The sequence below is a fragment of the Salvelinus alpinus genome, chromosome 12 (genome assembly GCF_045679555.1).
Source record: "Salvelinus alpinus chromosome 12, SLU_Salpinus.1, whole genome shotgun sequence".
Lineage (NCBI taxonomy): Eukaryota > Metazoa > Chordata > Actinopteri > Salmoniformes > Salmonidae > Salvelinus > Salvelinus alpinus.
Window position 1 is genome coordinate 3770479 of NC_092097.1, and position 14308 is coordinate 3784786.

The following is a 14308-nucleotide window of genomic DNA, read 5'->3' on the forward strand; positions in this document are numbered from 1 at the left end:
TTTCCTTTACACGGATCAGTCGTCCTGGTCCCTTTGCAGAAAAACAGCCCCAAAGCATGATGTTTCCACCCCCATGCTTCACAGTAGGTATGGTGTTCTTTGGATGCAACTCAGCATTCTTTGTCCTCCAAACACGACGAGTTGAGTTTTTACCAAAAAGTTATATTTTGGTTTCATCTGACATTCTCCCAATCTTCTTCTGGATCATCCAAATGCTCTCTAGCAAACTTCAGACGGGCCTGGACATGTATTGACTTAAGCAGGGGGACACGTCTGGCACTGCAGGATTTGAGTCCATGGCGGCGTAGTGTGTTACTGATGGTAGGCTTTGTTACTTTGGTCCCAGCTCTCTGCAGGTCATTCACTAGGTCCCCCCGTGTGGTTCTGGGATTTTTGCTCACCGTTCTTGTGATAATTTTGACCCCACGGGGTGAGATCTTGCGTGGAGCCCCAAATCGAGGGAGATTATCAGTGGTCTTGTATGTCTTCCATTTCCTAATAATTGCTCCCACAGTTGATTTCTTCAAACCAAGCTGCTTACCTATTGCAGATTCAGTCTTCCCAGCCTGGTGCAGGTCTACAATTTTGTTTCTGGTGTCCTTTGACAGCTCTTTGGTCTTGGCCATAATGGAGTTTGGAGTGTGACTGTTTGAGGTTGTGGACAGGTGTCTTTTATACTGATAACAAGTTCAAACAGGTGCCATTAATACAGGTAACGAGTGGAGGACAGAGGAGCCTCTTAAAGAAGAAGTTACAGGTCTGTGAGAGCCAGAAATCTTGCTTGTTTGTAGGTGACCAAATACTTATTTTCCACCATAATTTGCAAATAAATTCAATAAAAATCCTACAACGTGATTTTCTGGATTTTGTTTCTCATTTTGTCTGTCATAGTTGAAGTGTACCTATGATGAAAATTACAAGCCTCTCTCACCTTTTTAAGTGGGAGAACTTGCACAATTGGTGGCTGACTAAATACTTTTTTGCCCCACTGTATTGCATTGTCCCATCAGGGGTTATATATTGTCAACTGCGTTTATTTTCAGCAAACTTAACATGTGTAAATATTTGTATGAACATAACAAGATTCAACAACTGAGACATAAACTGAACCAGTTCCACAGAAATGTGACTAACAGAAATGGAATAATGTGTCCCTGAAAACAGGGGGGGTCAAAATCAAAAGTAACAGTCAGTATCTGGTGTGGCCACCAAACTGCATTAAATACTGCAGTGCATCTCCTCCTCATGGACTGCGCCAGATTTGCCAGTTTTTCCTGTGAGATGTTACCCCACTCTTCCACCAAGGCACCTGCAAGTACCCAGACATTTCTGGGGGAAATGGCCCTAGCTCTCGCCCTCCGATCCAACAGGTCCCAGACGTGCTCAATGGGATTGAGATCCGGGCTCTTCGCTGACCATGGCAGAACACTGATATTCCTGTCTTGCAGGAAATCATGCACAGAACGAGCAGTATGGTTGGTGGCATTGTCATGCTGGAGGGTCATGTCCGGATGAGCCTGCAGGAAGTGTACCACATGAGGGATGAGGTTGTCTTCCCTGTAATACACAGCGTTGAGACTGTCTGCAATGACAACAAGCTCAGTCCGATGATGCTGTGACACATCGCCCCAGACCATGACGGACCCTCCACCTCCAAATCGATCCCGCTCCAGAGTACAGGCCTTGGTGTAACGCTCATTTCTTCGACGATAAACGTGAATCCGACCATCACCTCTGGTGAGACAAAACCGAAGAGCACTTTTTGGCAGTCCTGTCTGGTCCAGTGACGGTGGGTTTGTGCCCATAGGAAACGCTGTTGCCGGTGATGTCTGGTGACGACCTGCCTTACAACAGGCCTACAAGTTCAGCCCCTCTCGGCCTATTGCGGACAGTCTGAGCACTGATGGAGGGATTGTGCATGTGAAACAGTGTTTAAACCCTTTACAATGAAGATCTGTGAAGTTACTTGGATTTTTACATAATTATCTTTGAAAGACAGGGTTCTAAAAAAGGGACGTTTCTTTTTTTGAGGAGTTTATATATATATAGTATTTAGAAATTCACCACATTTATGATTTTATATGGGAATCAAAAAGCTTTCATGAATGTTCACCATGTGCTGATGTGCTCAACACTGTCAACAGGCCCCATTATGACATCACAATGTAACGGAAGCCTTGTCATGATGTCATTGCTGGTTCCATCTGGCAAGCAACATTTCATTTCCCCTAATTTCATGATAGATCTCTCACAGAGATAGGTTAAGTTCTTATTTTGAGAGTCTTCATATTCATCATCAATGGCTTATCGAGGAAGAAAATCAAGTGAGTTTGACAAACTCCAGAAGGAGAATTCTCAGATGAAGAGCATCATCGAAAACTTGAGGAAGCAAAACATGGCTTTAAACCAACAGGATGACCAGGACAAGTTTTCAAGTTTTGTAAGGCTCATCAGTTTTTCAAACGTTTTTCAAAAATATCACTTTATTTTGTGGTTTCATAGACATACAGTAGGCCTACATCCATAAAATGTTTAGCTTAAAAGCTTTTTGACACACTGTAGAAACTATTTTGCCTACTTCACTTCTGCTATTCATTTCATACTGTACCACTGTGATCCTGGGCTATCAGGAGAGCTACCCAATCCCAGAGGGCCATCGTGGCTTCATCAGTGATGCCAGACTTCTGCAGATGCAGAGAGCTGAGAGAGAGGCCATGGAAGTAAAGCAAAGAAAGATAAGTGCTATCCATGAGAATTATGTCCGGACTGCTCTCATCGGGGTTGGCAGCACCTTCGCGCACCACTTCGTCCCCTCTATTCAGTGCATTCCGCGGCCGAAAGCTCCACCGCGGCCTTTGCCACGAAGGCTTGAACACATAGCTCTGGCCCCACTGAAGAACGTGGTGGGGGTGGATGGAGCCCAAGTTCGACCCGGATCTCACTCTCTGGAGTCCATCCAGGTAAATAAGTCATTCAGCAGCAGTAGCGTGTGGCCTGTTCCCGTCCCTCCCACTGGAGCTCCCTCCAAGAGGGGCAAGAAGAAGAAGGGCAGGCGGGGAGTCAAAGCCCTGAAAGTCCAGTCGGACCAGGGCTGTGCTGACAATAACGGACCCATTGACCTGACAGAGGAGGTGAGGGACATCGAGACTCACCTGAAGGAGGAGGCCTGGAAGGTAGGATGGACTTCGAATTTATTGTAAATGTGAAAATTTGCAGTTCAGAATTATACTTGGACTGATAAATTGCCAAAACAGATAGTGGTTCCATGTCTTAAAATCAAATCAAACTGTATTTGTCACATGCGCCGAGCACAACAAGTGTAGACCTTACCGTGAAACCAACAGTGCAGTTCAAGAAGAGTTAAGAAAATATTGACCAAATAAACTAAAGTAAAACATAATAATAATAAAAGTAACACAATGACATAACAATAACGAGGCTATATACAGGGGTATCGGTACCGAGTCAGTGTGCAGGGGGTACAGGTTAGAAAGGATTCTCTCTTTGACAGCATGATAGAATAGATCCTAGAATACAGGATCTCTCTGTGTATTAGTTTATGTATATACTAGTTCTATATGTATTTCTATGATGGGAGCATTCTTTTCTGGTCTACGCCAAAGGTGGTACATGAGGTGAAGGCCATGGGCAGGGGAAGTTTGGGCTCGGCCATGTCCATGGGGGAAATAGCCACCAGCTCTCTGGAAAGCCTGAGCTCAGTGGATATGAACACCCCTGCGGAGCTCCGTGACTACTTGGATGTCGGGACCCCGGTCAAGTCGCGTGACAGCCCACCCAGGCCTGCTCCCCCTCTTACCAAGCCCAGGAGCAAACTGCCTCGGCCTATAAGGTTCCTCAGCCTGCCAAAGGCTGCCACCGACTCAGGTCAGTCCCTCTCATGTACTCACACTAATGTAAATTAGACAGGGAGATGAAGCTAGGTAGATTGATAGAAAAACAGTAGGAAGGGAAGGGACACAAATGGCTTTAGCCCAGGGCTAAGACATTTTTCCACACTTGCTTTGACTGTTTCATAGTGAGAACTGGATTTTGAGCACCAAAAAATGTGTGCTAAACTTAAAATGATATGATATCATAATGAACTAAGATGTTCTAGTGTTAAAAGCTACAAACAGATATGGAAATTAGTAAATACATAAATAATTACATACAGTTCATAGAGAGTCTGCTGTCAACCCATAGACAAGAAGGCAGCCAGTGAGCCAAAGGGCCAAATAAAGAAGAGTCAGGACCAGGCCAGATTGCAGCCCCTGTCCAACCCAGAGCAGGCCCTGACTAAGACCTTCAAGCTGCTCCACTCTGCCTCTGATGACTGGTGAGCATTCACTGTAGACAAGACCAATGGAGCTAGGCTAAAGGAAGCACCGTGTAGTGTCCTTGGAAATGTAGGTTTGAGCTACAGAGCGTAGAAACTTCTGAAATTAAGAGACCAGAGTCCTAATTGATGAACATCATTATAATGTTTTTGGAAAATGTTGTAGAAATTGCTTACTTTTCTTTCACTGAATTGCAGGGAGAGGAAGATCGAGGGCTTGACCTCTCTTCGTGTGATGGCTCAGAACCACATGGACATACTGATGCCTAAACTCCATGATATCTGCCTTGCCATTATAAATGAGGTAGCTGTATTCATTCACAGCCCTATTCATTCATCTGCACAAATCTGTTACATTTGGAGAACAAGGCAAATGATTGTGTCATGTTTCTGATGTTCGTAGGTTGTACTGCTCAACATTAATAGCTGGTCCTGTGCGTGTTATTATGACTCAGGTGAAGAACCTGCGCTCTGCAGTGTCCTGTGCTGCCATGGCCACACTGGGTGACATGTACGTCCACCTCCAGAGGGCCATGGACAGTGAGGTGGAGGGGACGGCACGCGTGCTGCTGCACAAAGCCAGCGAGGCCAACACCTTCATCCGGCAGGGCGCCAACTTTGCCCTGGGTCACATGGTGCAGAGCTGCACCCCTACCCGTGTCATGAATGCCCTGCTGGTCGGTGGGCTGAGGTAAAGAGGGAGAGGGGTCAATTAACACTCACTAAGGGGTAGATCCGGACTTCCACAAATGTTCACTTTGTCTCACATTGAAAGTTTGACTCGAGTGGAAGTTAGGATTCATTCCAAACAGCCCTGATGTGACAATGCAATAGATAATTGATATGTAGTGAACTTTCTGTGTAAAATGGTCACTGCTCGCTTATGTATGACACACATTAGATTAGATTCAACTTTATTGTCATTGAACAAGCACAAGTACAGTACAACGAAATGCAGTTAGCATCTGACCAGAAGTGCAAATTAAAGAGTGCAACAAAAATGTACAAGTAAAACAATTAAGTACAATGTATGTTATTAAGTGGGATGTATAAATGTGCAATGAAGGCAAATTGAAAGTGCAAGGAGGCATGCAACTGAAATGCAGGGAGAGCAGCAATGAGGTTACCGAGGTAGACATGTACATGTACAACTAAATTATGTCCTTAATCAGATTTTGCAAAGCAATGTCAGAGTCCAGTAGTACCGTGAAGAGTGCAAAGAGAGTAGTGCAACAAGGTCCCTGAGAGGCAGTACTAAGATGTGGGCGGGTGGATATGGCTAGTGCCGTGCCACAGAGTTCAGCAGGGTTACAGTAGCTGGAAAGAAACTGTTCTTGAGCCTGCTAGTGTGGGAATGTAGAGACCTGTACTGCCTGCCTGATGGTAGGAGGGCAAACCGTTTGTGGCATGGATGTGAAGGGTCACATGCCGCTTGCGCTGGAGGTCTACGATGGCAGGGAGCTGGGCACCAGTGATGTGCTGGGTGGTTTTCACCACTCGTTGCAGGGCCTTCCGGTCGGCCACGGAGCACCCGCCAAACCACACTGTGGCGCAGTTAGTCAGATTGCTCTCGACCGTGCAGTGGTAAAAGTTCACCAGGATCTTGGGAGACAGGCAGGCCTTCTTCAGCCTCCTCAAAAAGTACAGACGCTGCTGTGCCTTTTTGACCAGGGTTGAGATGTTGAGGGTCCAGGAGAGGTCATCAGAGATGTAGACACCCAGGAATTTGAAGCTGGGCACACACTCCACTTCAGTGCCATCAATGAGAACTGGGGCGTGGCTGCGGCTTTTAGACTTCCTGTTATCCACAACGAGCTCCTTGGTTTTCTTTTCATTGAGTGCCAGGTTGTTGTCAGCGCACCATGCAGCCAGGTGCTTGACCTCCTCCCTGTAGGCTGACTCGTCATTGTCACTGATCAGACCTACCACCGTGGTGTCGTCTGAGAACTTGACGATGGTGTTGATACCGTGTACAGGAACTCAGTCGTAGGTGAAGAGGGAGTACAAGAAAGGGCTCAGCACGCAACCCTGTGGCACACCAGTGTTCAGGTTCAGGGTTGAGTTGAGTTGGTGAAGTTGTCTAACCTGACAGACTGGGGTCTGTTGGTCAGGAAGTCCAAAGTCCAGTTACAGAGAGAGGGGCTGATCCCTAGGTCATGGAGTTTGGTGACCAGCCTAGAGGGAATGACCGTATTGAATGCTGAGCTAGTCTATGAACAGCATTCTCACATAGGTGTTGGTTTTGTCAGGGAAGAGTGTACAGCTGTGGAGATTGCGTCCTCTGCAGACCTGTTCGGTCGGTAGGCAAACTGGTGGGGATCCAGTGTTGGAGGGAGACCGGACTTAAGGTAGGCCAAAACCAGTCTTTCGAAGCACTTCATGATCGTGGGGGAGAGTGCAACAGGTCGGAGGTCATTCAGGCTTGATGCGGTCGACTGGTACAATAGTTGCGGTCTTGAAGCACGTGGGAGGCCCCCACACCAAGCGGGCCCCCCACTGGGGATCCAGTGTTGGAGGGAGACCGGACTTAAGGTAGGCCAAAACCAGTCTTTCGAAGCACTTCATGATCGTGGGGGAGAGTGCAACAGGTCGGAGGTCATTCAGGCTTGATGCGGTCGACTGGTGCAATGGTTGCGGTCTTGAAGCACGTGGGAGGCCCCCCCACCAAGCGGGCCCCCAAAAATTATGGCACACCTCTTGACGGCGGAGAGAAACATGTGCATATTAAAGTTAATTTCCTGTAATTCGACACTACAGTGAATGGTGACCCCGATGTGATATATCTTACAGATACTTTGGACTAAATTTGAGTTTGGACTATATTTGAATTTGTCCTATTTAGCTAGCTTGCTGTTGCTAGCAAATTTGTCCTGGGATATAAACATTGAGTTGTTATTTTACCTGAAATACACAAGGTCCTCTACTCCGACAATTAATCCACACATAAAACGGTCAACCAAATCGTTTCTAGTCATCTCTCCTCCTTCCAGGCTTTTTCTTTTTTGAACTTTATATAATGATTGGCATCTTAACTTTCATAGTATTACCACAACGACCGACAACACAGTTCGTCTTTCAGTCACCCACGTGGGTATAACCAATGAGGAGATGGCACGTGGGTATCTGCTTCTATAAACCAATGAGGAGATGGGAGAGGCAGGACTTCACAAATTGAACTGACTTCTATTTTAACCCTTGGCAACTCAGATGATTGTGCACACGACGCAAGCTGTGTAGTCAGGGTATCAGTGTGTCGCACTCGCAAATGCTTCACAACTGATTTAATTGTAGGCTATCGACTTGAAATAATTGAAACAATATAGCCTAAATAATACATTTCGTATTAGGCTACATGTCTGACTCCTGACCTATTTAGAGTGTTTATATGCTGTTTAATATGACTTGTAGCCTATTTGAAATTATGAGTGCTTCTTACAGTCACCTTTTCCTGTTGTTTACTTAAATACTTAATTCAAATCATATGGTTTGGTTTCAATTTTTCAAAACCAAATGGTTGGTTATATACCCTCGTCACCACTCTGGGTAGCAGAGTTTCAGTTGTGTTGACATCTGCAGGTCTGATATCTGATTGGAAGTTCACTTTTATAGTAGCATATTGGTCAACAACTCACATTTTTTTTATTCTAACAACTCAGAGGCTTTTATAAGAGTCTTAGATTCATTGTCTCTATCTTTTTCTTTGTTCTTGACCTGCACTAGTGAGATACACTCTCTCCCTCCACCCCAGCGACTCTTGGGGCATGGCCTTTCAGGCTATGACTTCTCTCTCTCTCTCTCCCTCTTTGATCATGCATAAGGTATTGCATTGTAATGTTTGTTAATGCCTTGTATATGATTTCATAATGTCAAATACCTTTCCACTCTCAGTCCAATTCTTGCTAGTCAATGTCAACTCATTGCCTAATGCTTGCTTGCATATTTTAAGTATCTTTATAGCGTAAAAGATAAACATTTTAATGTATAAATAGTTATATATCAAATACTACCACACTACAAAGTCAATCAACGTAATATACACCATCACAAATATTCAAATGTTTTCATTTTGGCAGGTCTTAAGAAACATTATGATATTAAAACCTCTACGGGTTCAGTGTCCGGTTGAGCTAACGGTTGACCTAACGTAGGCCAATGTGATAAGGATGAGGTTGTAAGTAACAAAAACATTATCCAGGACATAGAAATATCTGATGGGCAGAAAGCTTAAATTCTCGTTAATCTAACTGCACTGTCCAATTTACAGTAGGTATTACAGTGAAAGAATAACAATCTATTTGTTTGAGAAGAGTGCACAATGTATTGATAAACCAATTAGGCACATTTGGGCAGTCTTGAAACAACATTTTGAACATATATGCAATGGTTCATTGGATCAGTCTAAAACGTTGCACTGACACTGCTGCCATCTAGTGGCCAAAATCGAAATTGCTCCTGGGCTGGAATAATACGTTATGGCCTTTCTGTTGCATTTCAAAGATGATGGTACAAAAAACACACACAAAAAACTGTATTTTCTATGTATTATCGTTTACCAGATCTAATGTGTTATATTCTCCTACATTAATTTAACATTTCCACAAACTTCAGTGTTTCCTTTCACATGGTATCAAGAATATGCATATCCTTGCGTCAGGTCCTGAGCTACAGGCAGTTAGATTTGGGTATGTCATTTTAGGTGAACATTGAAGGGTCCGATCCTTAAGAGGTTCTTTCAAAATAACAGAATAGCATATTTTGAGTTTAATTATGTTACTGTGCTTAGTTAGCCAAAGCTCGACTTCAAGTTCAGTCTGCCATCAAGTCGAAACGGTCCTATGGCAATATGTTATCACCGTGGTGACGGAAAAGGGATATGGCTTGAAAACGTATCTCAATCCAGGGATGGAAGGTATCGCTGTACTCCTAATTGTCCCATTATCCAAGCCTCGAAATCGAGAAGATTGAAATACTGCTAGTTTTAAAAACTGCCTTTTCCATCAGCATGCTAGGTTATTCCACAACACTTCCGGCAGCAACTCACCCAACGCTAGACGTCACATTTGAATGCAATCACATTTTTTTGCTATGTCTTATACTTCCTTGTGTTGTGTACTTCTTATTTTACCATTGCGTTATTTAGATTACTTTTAGCCATTGGTGGAGAGGTACTGTCTACTGATGTGTGCTAGCCTTTGGGGAGTAACAAGTCATTTATAAACATTTATAAAGTATATATAGTGAACACTTTAGATCAGGGGCTATTAGTGAGGCACTGAGGTATTAGTAAGGGCATGTACTCACACTTATAAATGCACTCATTAATAAATACACCATTCGTGACATTTATAAATACATTTATAAATATGTATATAAATGGTGAGTCAAACCATTAATCAACCAATAACAAATGCCTTGACAAACTCCTTTATAACTGGTTTATATTACATTAGTAGTACATTATTAATCATTTACAAATTGTGAACATACTATGATACTAACATACTACACCTTATTAATTATCTGATAAATCATGAACAAATCATTTAAAATAGCGTTTATCAATGTCTAAATAAATATTTATAGATTTCTTATTGACATTTACAAATGTAGGAATAATGATTAATAAATGCTAAGTAAACTCTTTACAAACAGTTTATAAATGGTATATTAAGGGACCTTAATATAAAGTCTTACCGAACATTTTAAACCATCGATGAGACTTCATCAATACAATCCATTATCATTCGTCTCCTAACTCATGGATCTCTATGACATGTAACTGATGTGCTCTGTTTTTCCTTCCTCAGCCACCGTAACGCTGCGGTGAGGAGCTGCACTGCTCAGCACCTGGAGAGACTGGCTGAGGTCATGGGGATGGCTCGTCTCCTGTCGGGGAAGAAAGACCTCACTGACCGTTTCTTGATTGCCGTCAGTAAACTAGCTGTGGACCCTGCACAGGAAGCCAGGTGGGAAGTTCCTCTTGTAAAGTAGCTTGCTTCAACATAACAGTTAAGGCCAGGATTCAATCCATGGCTTGCTTTAGCACTAGATCGCCGACAATGCAGCTTTTAAAGGTAATTTACTCTGAGTCAACATCTGCAGCATTTACCACGAATACAAATTGAAATTGCATTTAAAAGCCACATTGTCGGCTGTATACAGCATCTATGCTAAAGGGTGTCATGGATTGAATTGCGGATTTCAGGTATTCCAAAACAACCACAGGTAGTAACACAAATAAGTAGCTACGTGGCACAGGAAAATCCAAGTCCAGGCACTCATGTGGGTTAGAAAGTTAAAAAGCCAAAAGCTTAGCCGGGATGTTCGGCCAGAAGGGATGTTCTTCTCCCTTCGCCAACTAGCGACCTCCTGTGGTGTGCGGGGTGCAATGCACGCTGACATGGTCGCCAGGTGTATGGTGTTTCCTCCGACACATTGGTGCAGCTGGCTTCCAGGTTAAGCGGGCAATGTGTTAAGAAGCAGTGCGGCTTGGCTGGGTTGTGTTTCGGAGGACGCACGGCTCTCGACCTTCGCCTCTCCAGAGTCCTTACGGGAATTGCAGCGATGGGACAAGATTGTAACTACCAATTGGATACCACGAAATTGGGGTAAAAATGTAAAATGTAAATGAGTCCAAATAGTCAGTACCTGATTCAGTTTCCTTCCTTCTGTTTGGTGCCTAATGAAGACAACCCTACATGATCACAATGGTCGGCCTGAGCCAAGCGCTGTGCAGATTACTCAAACCGACCCTCTTGCAAATTCTACCAAATGTATGTCTTATTTTGATGGGATATTTTTTCTCAGGTTGCCATCAATTGAGTACTGTTTTTAATCACAGACAGCAGAAATGTTTTGATATGTTGCACGTTTAAGATGATATTAATATATTTTTCCACAGGCATCATGGTCGCAATATCTTGAGAAACCTGGCCACCAATGGCGACTTTGCTAAAATGTGGGACAAATTCGCTCCGAGGAAAGAGCGAGAATCCTTGAGGGAGGTCATCTCAAAGGTTAACCTCAAAGAAAGGTACATTCTCTCTGGATGATTAGAAGAAGTGTGACAAATGAGCTGATATGATTACAGAAATCCAATCCCACTGGGCACAGATATCAGTTCAATGTCTAGTTTTGATTTAAATTTGGGAACTCAACCAATATGTGAAATCAACCAAAAATGTTGGTTAAAAGTTGGGTGAAAAAAAATCTAATTGTGTTTTGCACGTTGATTCACCGTCATCACTGTAAGATTATATCTTTGTCTTTTCTCTTTTTCAACAGGAATATCTGAATAATCCCCAACTTGACTATATATTTGTATCTACATATTTGCACATTTCCCAACTTGACTATTATCCCCTCCGGTCCCCAAACTCCAATATTTTCACTCATTCTAAGAAATGTGACACTATCATCCAAACCCCCATGTAAATGCATCTTTAAACTGCATTGACTCCTTGTCCAAGTCCTGAATCCACTTTAAGGCAATATGAACCACATTCAAAGCACTATATTACCTTTCCTCGAAGCTCCTATCTGATCTACTAGCTCAATAGTGGTCTACTGAAACCATACTCACCATCTCAGGGGGTGCTCAGATCATCAACCACTGACCTCCACACCATCCTCAAAACCAGCAGTCCTCTTTTGGAGGCAGATTGGTCAGTGCTCCTGTATGGCACCAACATTGTGGATTTTCATCCAATACTTCTGGACTATGAGAACATTCTTTGGACAATAAAATCTGGTAAAATGGAAGCTGGCTACAGTCTCAGTTTTATCCTCCAAGACAGTGTTAGGATGTGTAACAACAATACCGAATGGGCACGCAGGGCACCTGCCCTGTGGGCCCGACCTCCAGGGAATATCATCATATCATCCAAAACTAAAAGTATAGTGGATGTATATTACAGTACGTGGACGTTTTACAATTCGTGAGCATTTAAGAAAAATTGAGTGGGGATGTTTTATATTCAATTTGCTTACTGGTGCTCTTCCATGCCGTCCCTAGGAGGGGTGCGTCACTTGAGTGGGTTGAGTCACTGACGTGATCTTCCTGTCTGGGTTGGCGCCCCCCCCTTGGGTTGTGCTGTGGCGGAGATCTTTGTGGGCTATACTCGGCCTTGTCTCAGGATGGTAAGTTGGTGGTTGAATATATCCCTCTAGTGGGGTGGGGGCTGTGCTTTGGCAAAGTGGGTAGGGTTATATCCTGCCTGTTTGGCCCTGTCCGGGGGTGTCGTCGGATGGGGCCACAGTGTCTCCAGTCTCAGCCTCCAGTATTTATGCTGCAGTAGTTTGTGTCGGGGGGCTAGGGTTAGTCTGTTATATCTGGAGTTTTTCTCCTGTCTTATCCGATGTCCTGTGTGAATTTAAGTATTCTTTCTCTCGGAGGGCCTGAGTCCTAGGATCATGCCTCAGGACTACCTGGCCTGATGACTCCTTGCTGTCCCCAGTCCACCTGGCTGTGCTGCTGCTCCAGTTTCAAATGGAATGAAGGCCAACCCTGCTAACCATGGTCCTTCCCTGTAAAGTCTAGACCTTTCCCATCAAAACCCCAAGCCCCCATCCTTGTCTACAGTGCCTTCAGAAAGTATTCATACACCTTGACTTATTCCACATTTCATTGTGTTACAGCCTGAATTCAAAATGGATTAAATATATGTTTTTCTCTCACCCAGCTACACAATAATGAAAAAGTGAAAACATATATTAAGAAATGTTTGCAAATGTATTGAACATTTAATACAGAAATATCTCATTTACATAAGTATTCACACCCTTGAGCCAATACTTTGTACAAGCACCTTTGGCAGCGATTACAGCTGTGAGTCTTTCTGGGTAAGTCTCTAAGAGCTTTCCACACCTGGATTGTGCAACATTTGCCCATTATTATTTTCAATATTCTTCAAGCTCTAACCCAGGCAGTGTCAGAGGAAGGCCTTAATTGTCGAAGGCTCCAGCCACCCAAGTCATAGACTGTTCTCTCTGCTACTGCACAGCAAGCGGTCCTGGAGAGCCAAAAGGCTCCTTAACAGCTTCCACCCCTAAGCCATAGCAATGCTGAACAGTTATTCAAATGGTTACCCGGACTATTTGCGTTGACCCCCTTATTTTATTCATATTTGTTATTATTTTCTGCACTGACTCTCTTGCACAGGCTCGATATACACTCACTGGACTCAAGGTGTTGGAGGGGCCGTCACAAAGCCCTGACCTCAATCCCATAGAACATTTGTGGGCAGAACTGAAAAAGCGTGTGCGAGCAACGAGGCCTAAAAACCTGACTCAGTTACGCCAGCTCTGTCAGGAGGAATTGGCCAAAATTCACCCAACTTATTGTGGGAAGCTTGTGGAAGCTACCCGAAACGTTTGACCCAAGTTAAACAATTTAAAGGCAATGCTACCAAATACTAATTGAGTGTATGTAAACTTCTGACCCACTGGGAATGTGATGAAAGAAATACAAGCTGAAATAAATCGTTCTCTCTACTATTATTCTGATATTTCACATTCTTAAAATAAAGTAGTGATCCTAACGGACCTAAGACAGGGAGTTTTTACTAGGATTAAATGTCAGGAATTGTGAAACACCTTAGCCAAATACATTTACACTCAGTTTATGTAAACTTCCAACTTCAACTGTATATTTCCCCTATAGGAAACAATGGGACGACCTCAGAGTTCCATGAGCAATTTTTTGTTGTTTACGTTACAACGTGGGCAGGCATTGTGACATAGAACAATGGGCTGGGAATAGAACATTCGGAAAGCGAGTTGGTGCCACAGTGCTCAATAGAACGAGTAGGAGCTGGCAGGGTGAAAAATGCCCTAAAATAAGGCCTGTTTTTTTGTGATTATTTAAAAACTACGGCAAGCAGCTGGGATATGGTAATATTATGAAACGGGGCTCCACGGCGGATGCAATGAACATTTTTCTATCAGAAAAAAGCCTTGTTAAAAATGTCATGA